At 32.6% G+C, this 10371-nt stretch overlaps 1 long non-coding RNA gene across 1 annotated transcript; it reads right to left on the bottom strand.

Annotated features, from left to right (window-relative positions):
- Positions 1 to 4187: 4187 nt before the first annotated feature.
- On the bottom strand, positions 4188 to 5143 carry LOC146908263 (uncharacterized). Its single transcript, XR_015019262.1, has 3 exons — positions 4914 to 5143; positions 4685 to 4817; positions 4188 to 4566 (listed from the first exon to the last, which is right to left on the bottom strand). It is a non-coding gene; the product is annotated as an uncharacterized LOC146908263 (long non-coding RNA).
- Positions 5144 to 10371: the final 5228 nt, after the last annotated feature.

Raw genomic sequence — 10371 nt, 5'->3', positions numbered from 1 at the left:
TCTTCATATGTGCAATAATAAGCAATAAGTCACAAGAGGATAAAATAATTAAATAACAATTTACCTCGCAGAGTGTGACATTCATCCTTATACTTAGAGCCACTGAATTTTGATGACTTAACGAGAATATCTTATAATATAGTCATCTCAAAAATATTCATCAATAGAGAATAAACAATTATAATTAAGCATATGTGAGACTCTAATTATAAATCAATATGATTTATATAAGAATTCAGATGTAAGGATGATACATATTTCAAAAAATTGCCTCAATTCTTAAGAAGTTGTTTTGATAATAGTTAACGGATAAACAACAAAGAGGCGTACAAATTTTAATTCATAATTAGAATTTTAGCATAAAAAATGCAACAATGCATTATTCACTATATATAAAAATACATAGTTCAACATAATTGTGATCCAAATATTTAATTGCGACAAGACACATTATTAGATAGTTAATGGTGTTGTCACAAAATTTAGAGTAATAAATTACGGGTCTAGATTAGAGAGTATAGTAGAAAGCATAATGTATATTAAAGAGAAATATGCCAATTTTAGATTCAATTAATATAAATGACATATATATACAACTCACTATACTCATTTTGAAAACAAAATATTATTAGGACCCTTCAAAACAATGTGTGACAAGAATCAAAGACAAGTGTCTTAGTTTTAAATATGTCGCTAAAAGAATGATCAATTAGTAAACTTTGGATCTTTATGCTAAGACAATATGAATTAAAGAATATAATTTATTAGAATATTTATAATGCCAATAATATTTAAAATCGTAAAATTTAGATTAATTATATTTGGCATTAAAACTAATAAATTGAGCCTTCTACAAATTCACAATAGTAACATTTCAATTGATTAAATAGTTAGTGTTACTAATATAAGAGAGAGTTTTCAAAATAGTTTAGGCTCAAATATTGAGAATATATGATTTAAAGAGAAATTATTCTCAACGATCCTTTTAAGATTTGACAAAATTTTGAAACCCACAAATCAAGAATATATATATTATAATAGTCAAGTTATTCTTGACAAGACAAATAATTTTGAGGGTATCAACAAATCTCAAAATATATATTAATATAAAATATTTGATGCAAGAATATAAGTCTGAGTCTAAGAATTTTCATAATCATAACACTTTAAAAGAATATTCTACAAAAGTGTTATACCTATACAAAGTATATTCTCATAGTATATTTTAGACTCAAATACAGAGAATATATGATTTAAATAGAGTATATGATTCTCATATTAATTTACATCAAATATTAAGAGATTTCATAAAGTAATTTAAATCCCACGGTATAGAATAAATCAAATCTTCTAAATATTTTGGGTGCAAGAAAAAATTACATATTTATGCCAATATATTATAATATTTACTAATTGAGGATGTAACATTCCTCATTGACACATTAATCTAAGTTCAGGAGAGTGAGATTTCTCGCGAGTGTCAAAAAAGAGTAAGGAAACATCACAAAAAGAATATGATATCTTAGAAAATATGATATCCCCAAATAATAATGTATGTATCAAAATATTTCAAATTTATACCAAAACAATCAAAGAATATAATAATTATTTTTTTTTTTTGAAGAATCAAAGAATATAATAATAATACTTATTTGGCATAAAATAAATAAAATTAGAATTTTTAGAATATAGCATATGCTCTACCACGCGCTTGATGCGCACTTGGGCTCAGATTTTTTTTTTTTTTTTGGTTTATCCTCTTTACCCGGAATTCAAAGAAACGGGTCGTTTTGACCCGTGTTTGACCCGTTACGATATCTGTCCTGAGGCGACGAAACACAACAATTTTAAAGGGCTTAGAATCAAGATTCATAGATTAAGAGAATCCCTCAATCAATTTTCGGAATTATTAACCCGTTAAAGAGAAATTCTTGATTGAAATATTAGGGATCATCGCGGATCCGAAAAGATTTCTCATTATTCATATATACCAGAAACTGTCGATTTCAATTATAATTCTGTATACAACATCTATCGAAAAAAAAGGAACCCCAAACGATTATTTTATGAAGGGTGTCGATTGCATAATAAGGTTTCAAGCAAAACAATACACGAACACATGATCATATATATATATATATATATAGGGTGTATCAAGTGAGAGGGGTTTTAAAATGAGAGGTGAGAGGGTTAAATAATAACCCTTGGATCAATCTTTACGGTGATATCTAGTTTTAATAACAGCAGCTTAATTTTCACACCCCTCTGTCCATTCCCTTTCTTCTCTTATCGTCTAACTGCGATTCCTCTGTGTTCACAACGCTAGTTCTTTCATCAATTCACACACGTATGTTTTTGTTCAAAATTCATAGAAATATTTAACCCATCTAAATTTTCACACAATTTATTCAATCAAACAAATAAAAGGTTTGATTTTAATATTTCTGCACAATTGCATCTCAAATTTTGGATGTAGAATGTAGGAAAAACTTGACCCATTAAATTTCAATTCCAATTAATCTTCACACAATTTATGAATCGATTCCATTAGGTTTGCAGTGAAACAATTTCTGAATTTTTTTTCCCATCAAAAACATATGAATCAACGATGAGTGTAAGAAGAGAGATCTATTGCATCTGTAAAATTGAAAATTTGGTGCCAAATTCCTATGATGCAACGATCGGTGTAAGAAGAGAGATCTATTGCATGTGTGAAAACATAAATTGGTGAAGATTTGGAATGAAAGCACTTGGAACGAAGGCATGAGGAAGATGAACTGTGGCATGAGGAAGATGAACTGTGAGGGTGAGTAAGAAAAGGGTGCGGTGAATTAAAAAAAGGAGTATTTTAATCTCAGCCATTTATTTAGATTTAAGGGTTGAGATTAGTTCCTCTTATCTCTCACAATAAGATGTGCTCTTATTTGATATGTCCTATATATATATATATATATATATATATATATATATATATATATATATATATATATATATATATATATAGATTTTGTGCATCGTACCCTTTAAATAAAAGGCATAAGAAAGCTTTATGATTCAGTGTATAATGCCTTTATGCTTCTAGCAACAAAATAAACAATATACGATGCATATGGCATATAATCACAAACAAGAAGAATCATCGATCAACGAGAGTAAATAACAAAATAAGATCGATGTTGTGATTTAACAATAGCCATAAAATGTATCTAAATGGCTCTGATACCAGTAGATGAAAGTTTTAGGGTTTAGCCATGAATCACTAGATACAAATTATAGCATATCATCAATAACAAAAAAAAGAACAAGAGATTGTGTAACTTTGAATTAGGTTGATGAAGGATAACCGTAGACAACGCCGACAACTATGAGAGGGGGTAACTACCCTCATTCCGTTTAGCTCTAGGTTTTCTCACCAATCTTCAGAATAATTAACCGTCTAATGAGATGACGTTTAAATAGCTAAACGGCTGAGGGCAGAGACCTCTCATTGGGCTTATCTAAATGGTCCAACCCATCACGGTCCATTTAGTAACAAAAGCCCAATCACTCAAATTCATCATATAATTAGTGTTTAACACAATAGACCATAATTTATATTATGACATCAACTTACAATATTTGATTATTGTCAATCCATAATTGATTAATTAAATAATTAATCCAACATCTTAATCTCTAGGGCCGGCTCTGAAGATCCCTAGTTTGGAATTTGGTTTCCAAACTTGGAAGATCCCTTTATGGTTCGTAAGATATTTAGTGGGGGAGCCTATCACCTGTTAGAACCATTGTAGTTCAGGAACAATATTTTTCTCAATTAATATTTTGATGATAACAAAGCAAGGGAATAATGTCTCTACTAATTGTGTGTTCAAGTGTGTAGGTTATAAGCATTACCTAGATAAGGTCAACAATCATCCTTATAAAGAAAAGAAAAACACAAAAAAGAGAGGAAAAAGTACAACCATGTCCATTATCTAGACATAAAGAATAATGAAAAACCAACTCAACACTAGTCAACATGCATAAGGATTTCATTTAATCATATCTTAAAGCATCTGATATGGTCAAGGATGGTTGAATCATCTGACCTAGAGTCATTCGTCCGGTGAGGACATGTATCCAATATCATATGAAGTCATTTTTCCATCAAGAATAAGCGGTTATGCAAAGAATAGTGAGAGAAAGCATCAACATAAGTCAAACTCATTAATGAAAGTTGAACCATTTAGAGAATTGACAATGATTGTCCACATCTACTATGTATTTGAAACTTAACTAGTGTACATATTGATTATATTGTATTTATTGGCAATGTATCCCGTAGGGCAGGCTAAAAACAATTTATTGGTCACAAACACAAACTAGAGAACAAGGTATCCCGTAGGGCAGGCTAAAAACAAATACAAATTTGCTAAATCAGCTAGATACAACTCAAAAACTACCACAAACTAGACACACCCACTTGGAGATACATGGAAAACAAACCCCACACCTCCCCTTCCACGCAAGGCAACTGATTTTATTGTAGTTCATTTATAATTCTCCAATGACATTTTCATTCTGGGCCTGTCAAAGAAATTTAAGTGTTAGAGAGAAAAATCGTATTGTGCAAAGAAGTCATATGAATAACAATCGTTGAAATAAAAATATAAGTTTAAAAGTAACAAATTAGGTGTCAACTTACTGTTAAGTACAAACACAAATATTATCAATATTGCATGTCAGAACACGAGGAGGCCTACAACTATCCGGACAACCTCGTAAGGTACAAACAGGTGGACAATCTGCATTGTCTTTACATCCATGAAACGCTGTAACTGTAAGTAAGCCAAAAAATAAAGTAAATGAAAAGGGATGAAAAGTTGTATATAAAATAAAGAATAAAATTTGAGGGGATAAGAAAAATGGCATACAGTAGTAGCCTTCAACTACAACAAGAAGTACAAAAAGATATATGATCACAATATAAACAAACTTAAGAAGTATTGCCATATTTCTTCTCCCTTGCATGTAACATATAGACCACTTTATAGTTTGTTGCACTTATATATTGGCATATGAAGCCATTTAAAAAAAATAATAATAATCATTATTAAATTTCTCTTGATTATATCGATGTGTTGTGTTTGTTCATTTTGTTAAATTTCTCTTGATTATATCGATGTGTCGTGTTTGTTCATTTTGTTCACTCAATTGATCATTTAAATTTAGCAAAGATCACATATTAAAATATTATTTGTCACCTTTGTTCATTTTGTTTACACCCTTCCATTTTTTTCCCCTATTATGACCCTTTCATAATAGAAATGAGTTAAATCTCAAAAGAAAATAATTTTTTTGGCAATGAGAATAAGGTGTTGAGCAATGATAAAAACATATTATAGTCATATACCAAAATTATAAATTACATTATTTTTTTTGTTACATGTTATAATTTATATAAATTTTATTATTGATATTGCTTTGTACTAAAAAAATAATTGATATTAATTAGCATTTAACACAAATTGGTATTGAGTGTTAACTTGAATAAGTTTTCTAAATACTTCAACCAAAATTACACTCATCGTCCTTTAATTTCAGACAATCATTTTGTCATTTATATTTTCAAGTCATTTTTGTTATTTTGGTTCGTGTGCATATGAATCTTCAAACATCAAATATAAATTTCGTAGGAAAATAAGAGTGAGGGATCATCAAGTTGAACATTAAGAACTCATATTAAAATAAATTCATAGAATTAAGTCTTGAAAATCCATAAGCAAATTGATTAAAAAGACAAAAATAACGTGAAAAAAAGATATAGAACAAAATTATTACTTGAAATTAAATCAAGAGACCATAAGAGTAATTTTGGCTATAATTTATGAATTATATAACCATGTTTTAATTAGAATTTAGTCATTTTTACATGTTTTTCTTCAATTTAAAAAAGGGAGTAAATTTTTAATACTTTTTGTCCCAAAAGGAAGATGTAAAAATTCAACATTAAAAATGCATTGTATATTTTCTTTTAACCAACCTCATTTATTTTATTTTAGCACCTTTTGAAGTTTTTTTATAAGCAAAATTTTATTGATAAAAGAGCAAACTAGAACAAGATGTGTATAGCAACTCTAAAATCATTGTACAATACATAACATACCTTAACAATTACATTAAAATTCCCGCACAACAGAGGCCAGAATCAACGAAATAAACTCCCTTTTGAATGTGTTATACAAAAAGTATAGACACCTTTTGAAATTAATGAAGTATTGCAAAAACAAAGAGCAATCACCCTTTAAAATACATAGAATACATAAAGTGTCATGACATAGACAATTCAGAAAAACAGAGCCGGTTGTGTTTGAACTTGTGGCCTTGGGACATAAAAGACTTCACTTTCCACTGCAACGCTTAGAAACATATGATATTTTACGGCTAATATAGTATTTATAGATTATCTAGGGGATACCATGGCACCCATGGGTCCCTGAAGAGATCCTCCACTGGGTTCAAGGTTGTATTCCATGATTATTACATCACTATCTATTAAGTTTAAAACTCGACATATTAGAACGAATGTTCAGTTGCAGGGTATAAAATGGAGACAACCTTCGTTCAATCTTACTTTTGTTCTTCTTCAATTGGATTGATTGAATTATAGATGGGGATAAGGATGAAGGGTGGCTGCTGGGAAAGGGAATGGTTGGTATTTGGTTCTTCGTGGGATAAATTCTTGTTGCATAATGTGTAAGAAATAGGAAGATGAGGAAGGAGAAAATAATCGAGAGGAGGAAATCACGTCGTGTTGAGGATGGTGATGGTGGGTTGTTAGGGAGTGTGGAGAGGGTGGAGAGGAAGAGAGTTCACCATGCTTGTGCTTGAAATCTTGTATAGATGATTGATAACCAACAAATTTGTAGGTTATCACGTTGCAATTATCCCCCAAAATGAATGAGAAATTGAGCGAATGCATGACATAGAGCATCTAATCAGTGACAATTTAGGAATTTATTATTTTAATTAACTTTTAGTGTAGTTTGATCATTTTGAACTATTAGTGCCTGTTTTATATATTTGATGGAACATGGTGAAGAATGGCACTAAAGATCTTGGAAGCCACAACTTGGAATCGTAGATGGATCACTGAAGATATAGGAAGATGTAGCATACCAGATCCCCAGTCGGGTTGTACTATTGTACGAACTCATGGGGCCCTTCTTATCATTGTTTAATGAGTAAGTTATATTGATTGGCAGCAATGATCGGTAGTACATAGAATAAAGAATATGCATGATGCTGAAAGGATAAGACAAGGACAATTCATAGGGAAAATGACCAAAGGGTACAAATTGTAGTGGTTAGCCTTGTACTATAAAAGGAAAACCATATGTTAGTGTCAAGGGGTCCTGAATTTTACACTTGTGAATTAAGCGGTCAAGTCCATCTAGGGTTAATAGCACAAGAGTTTTCACTTTATCTCATCATCTGAATAGATGAACATGAGTGCTAGTTCTTAGTGATTTAGAGTTAAGGTTATTTGGACGATGCTTAAAGCTCACCTCTTCCCTTCTTGGACCGTAATATTTTACTAGCTCTATTTTATTTATCAATTTTGTTTTTTATGTTTTTGTTTATGTTGCATTTCACCTTCATCTTTGTGGTTAAGCTCATCATGAGATAAACCCCTTATTGTGGTTTAGACATGATGAGGTGATGGTATTCTTTGCTTAAGATTTATTATGATACAACTTCATGCTTCTTTCAAACAAATTGTTTTAACTCAAAATCTTTAAAAGTGAAACTTGATCTATTTTTCTTTTGATGTTATAGTTCCGTGACACCGAAAAGGTATGGGAATGGAATATGTTTGTTTGATATGAGTTACGTTCCTATGAACCTAAATGTGATGGGAACAAGAGAGACTAATTTGCATGAGTACCAGATCTTGGAAGAGTTTGAAAGCGTTGAGATCTAACTGGGACTCTTGTCATAGGCAAAAGACTCAACATAGTATTACTTCGATTTGAACTGTTGATGTCCTAACCTAGCAATGTTGCGTGTTAAGATTATGTGAGTATACTCCGAGAGGGCGTCTTCACGTGCTTAACATGAAGGCTGAGTGAAACATCTCCAAGTGGCCACCAGGTTGTCAGGAAGCCATAGAAAGCTATAGCTTTGTAGATCATAGCAAAGTTCTGTCATAATTGAATCATTGTTTAAACACGACTTTTACCTTTGAGAATTTCTTACATCTTTTTAACTATTTTCCCAAACCTTTGTTTTATTTTATAAGTTTGACAAATGATTTATTTTATTTTCTTGCAAACAAGTTCTCTGCTGGAATGCTATAGGAACCTATAGCTCCCCAGTCCTTGTGGGATTGCTAAGCTTTTAAGCACAAGACCCACTGGTTGAAGTTAATATAGGAACCTTGAATGGGTAAAATTAGTGACTGAGGTAGAAAGGAATCAATTAGTGGGTTTATAGAAAGGAATCAATTAGTGGGTTTAGTTGAGCATTACAAAGATTGTTTTTCATGGAGGTACCATGAAATGCTCGATTTGAGTAAAGAATTAGAGTGTGTTTGGATGGGGGAATGTTTTGAGGGAATATGTAATGTTATGAGGGAATTCAAATACTTTGATGTGAATTCCATTGTTTGGATGGGGGAATGTAATGTAATGTAATGTTGAGGAAATGTAATGTTATGAGGGAATTTAAATACTTTGAGGTAAATTGCCTAGAATTTTAAATTCTTTAAAATTTCCAAATTACCTTGTCCAAACACACTCTTAGTGTAACACAGATTACCAATCAAGGAATGACATGATCCACATAAACAACATGCAAGAAAATTTAATACTTTGTTGATGCCTCATATGAAAGTTGATGTAAAAAGCCTTCACAAGAGGTTTTTATCCAAACAAACATCTAGATATATCAAATGGTTGATTTCTCATCTTCAATATGCCGACGATACTCTTTGTATTGGGGTGCCTACGGTGGAGAATCTATGGACTCTTAAGGCGATGCTTAGAGGGTTTGAAATGGCGTCCGGATTAAAGGTGAATTTCCATAAGAGCTCTTTGATAGGTGTTAACGTTTCGAGAGAATTTATGGAGGCGGCGTGTCGGTTTTTGCATTGTAAAGAGGGAAGCACTCCGTTTACTTACTTGGGCTTGCCGGTGGGAGCAAATCCTAAAAAGTTTTCCACATGGGCGCCTATGTTGGTAAAACTCCGGAATAGGCTCAATTCTTGGGGTAATAAGTATGTGAGTCTTGGTGGTAGAATCGTCCTCCTTAATTCGGTCTTGAACGCCATCCCAATTTTCTACTTGTCTTATTTAAAAATTCCGGATAAGGTAGTGAAAGAGGTGATTCGTATTCAACGAAATTTTCTTTGGGGAGGTGTAGGGGGAGGGCGCAAGATTTGTTGGGTTAAATGGAGGAAAGTTTGCTTTCCTAGAAGTAAGGGAGGATTGGGGGTGCAAGATGTTAGATTGGTGAATTTGAGCCTTATGGCTAAATGGAAGTGGCGCCTCATTCAAGACGATTTACCTCTTTGGAAAGTGGTTTTGAGAGAGAAGTATGGGGTTTTTATTACCGGTGCTCCCCCACCGGAAGGATCTAGATGGCCGAGGTTCTCCTCCATTTGGTGGAAGGACTTGTCGAAGGTAGAAGGTGGTGTTGGTGGTAATTGGTTTACGGATAGAGTGGTGCGGAGGGTTTCAAATGGTAGAGGTACAAGTTTTTGGAAAGAGAAGTGGATTGGTCATCAACCTTTAGCTTCTAGCTTCCCTAGGCTTTATAACCTTTCATCGCGTAAGGATGCTACGATTGGTGATTTGTGTAATTCAATTGACGGTGTGATCACTTGGAATTTTGGTTGGAGGAGAGAACCTTTTCTTTGGGAGCAAAATCTAATTGATAATGTTTTGGCTCTCTTAAATGGGTTCACTTTGGGAATGGTAAACGACAAATGGTGGTGGACGCCGGATGATGGTGGTTTTTTCTCGGTTAGCTCCTCTTATAGACTGCTAGAGAGTATTGTGTTGTTGGATGGTGTGGGTGTGCTTGAGGAGAGTGTGTTAGGAGGTATTTGGAAGAGTCCGGCTCCATCTAAGGTGATTGCGTTCTCTTGGATGGCGCTTCTTGATCGTATCCCAACTCGAGCAAATTTAGAGAGGCTTGGCGTTTTATCCCAAGTGGATCATCGGAATTGTGTCATGTGTGGACATAGCGAGGAAACAACAACCCATTTATTTATGCATTGTGATATGGCTTGGTTGTTTTGGCGTTTGGTGTTCGATTGGTTAGGTGTTAATTTTATCACTCCGCAAAATTTGTATGTGCATTTTACTTGTTGGAATGATGAGGCTAGTT

The sequence above is a fragment of the Medicago sativa genome, chromosome 7 (genome assembly GCF_051527215.1).
Source record: "Medicago sativa cultivar Bolivia chromosome 7, Bolivia_mono, whole genome shotgun sequence".
Taxonomy (NCBI): Eukaryota; Viridiplantae; Streptophyta; class Magnoliopsida; order Fabales; family Fabaceae; genus Medicago; species Medicago sativa.
This window is presented reverse-complemented; position numbering and strand designations above follow the sequence as displayed.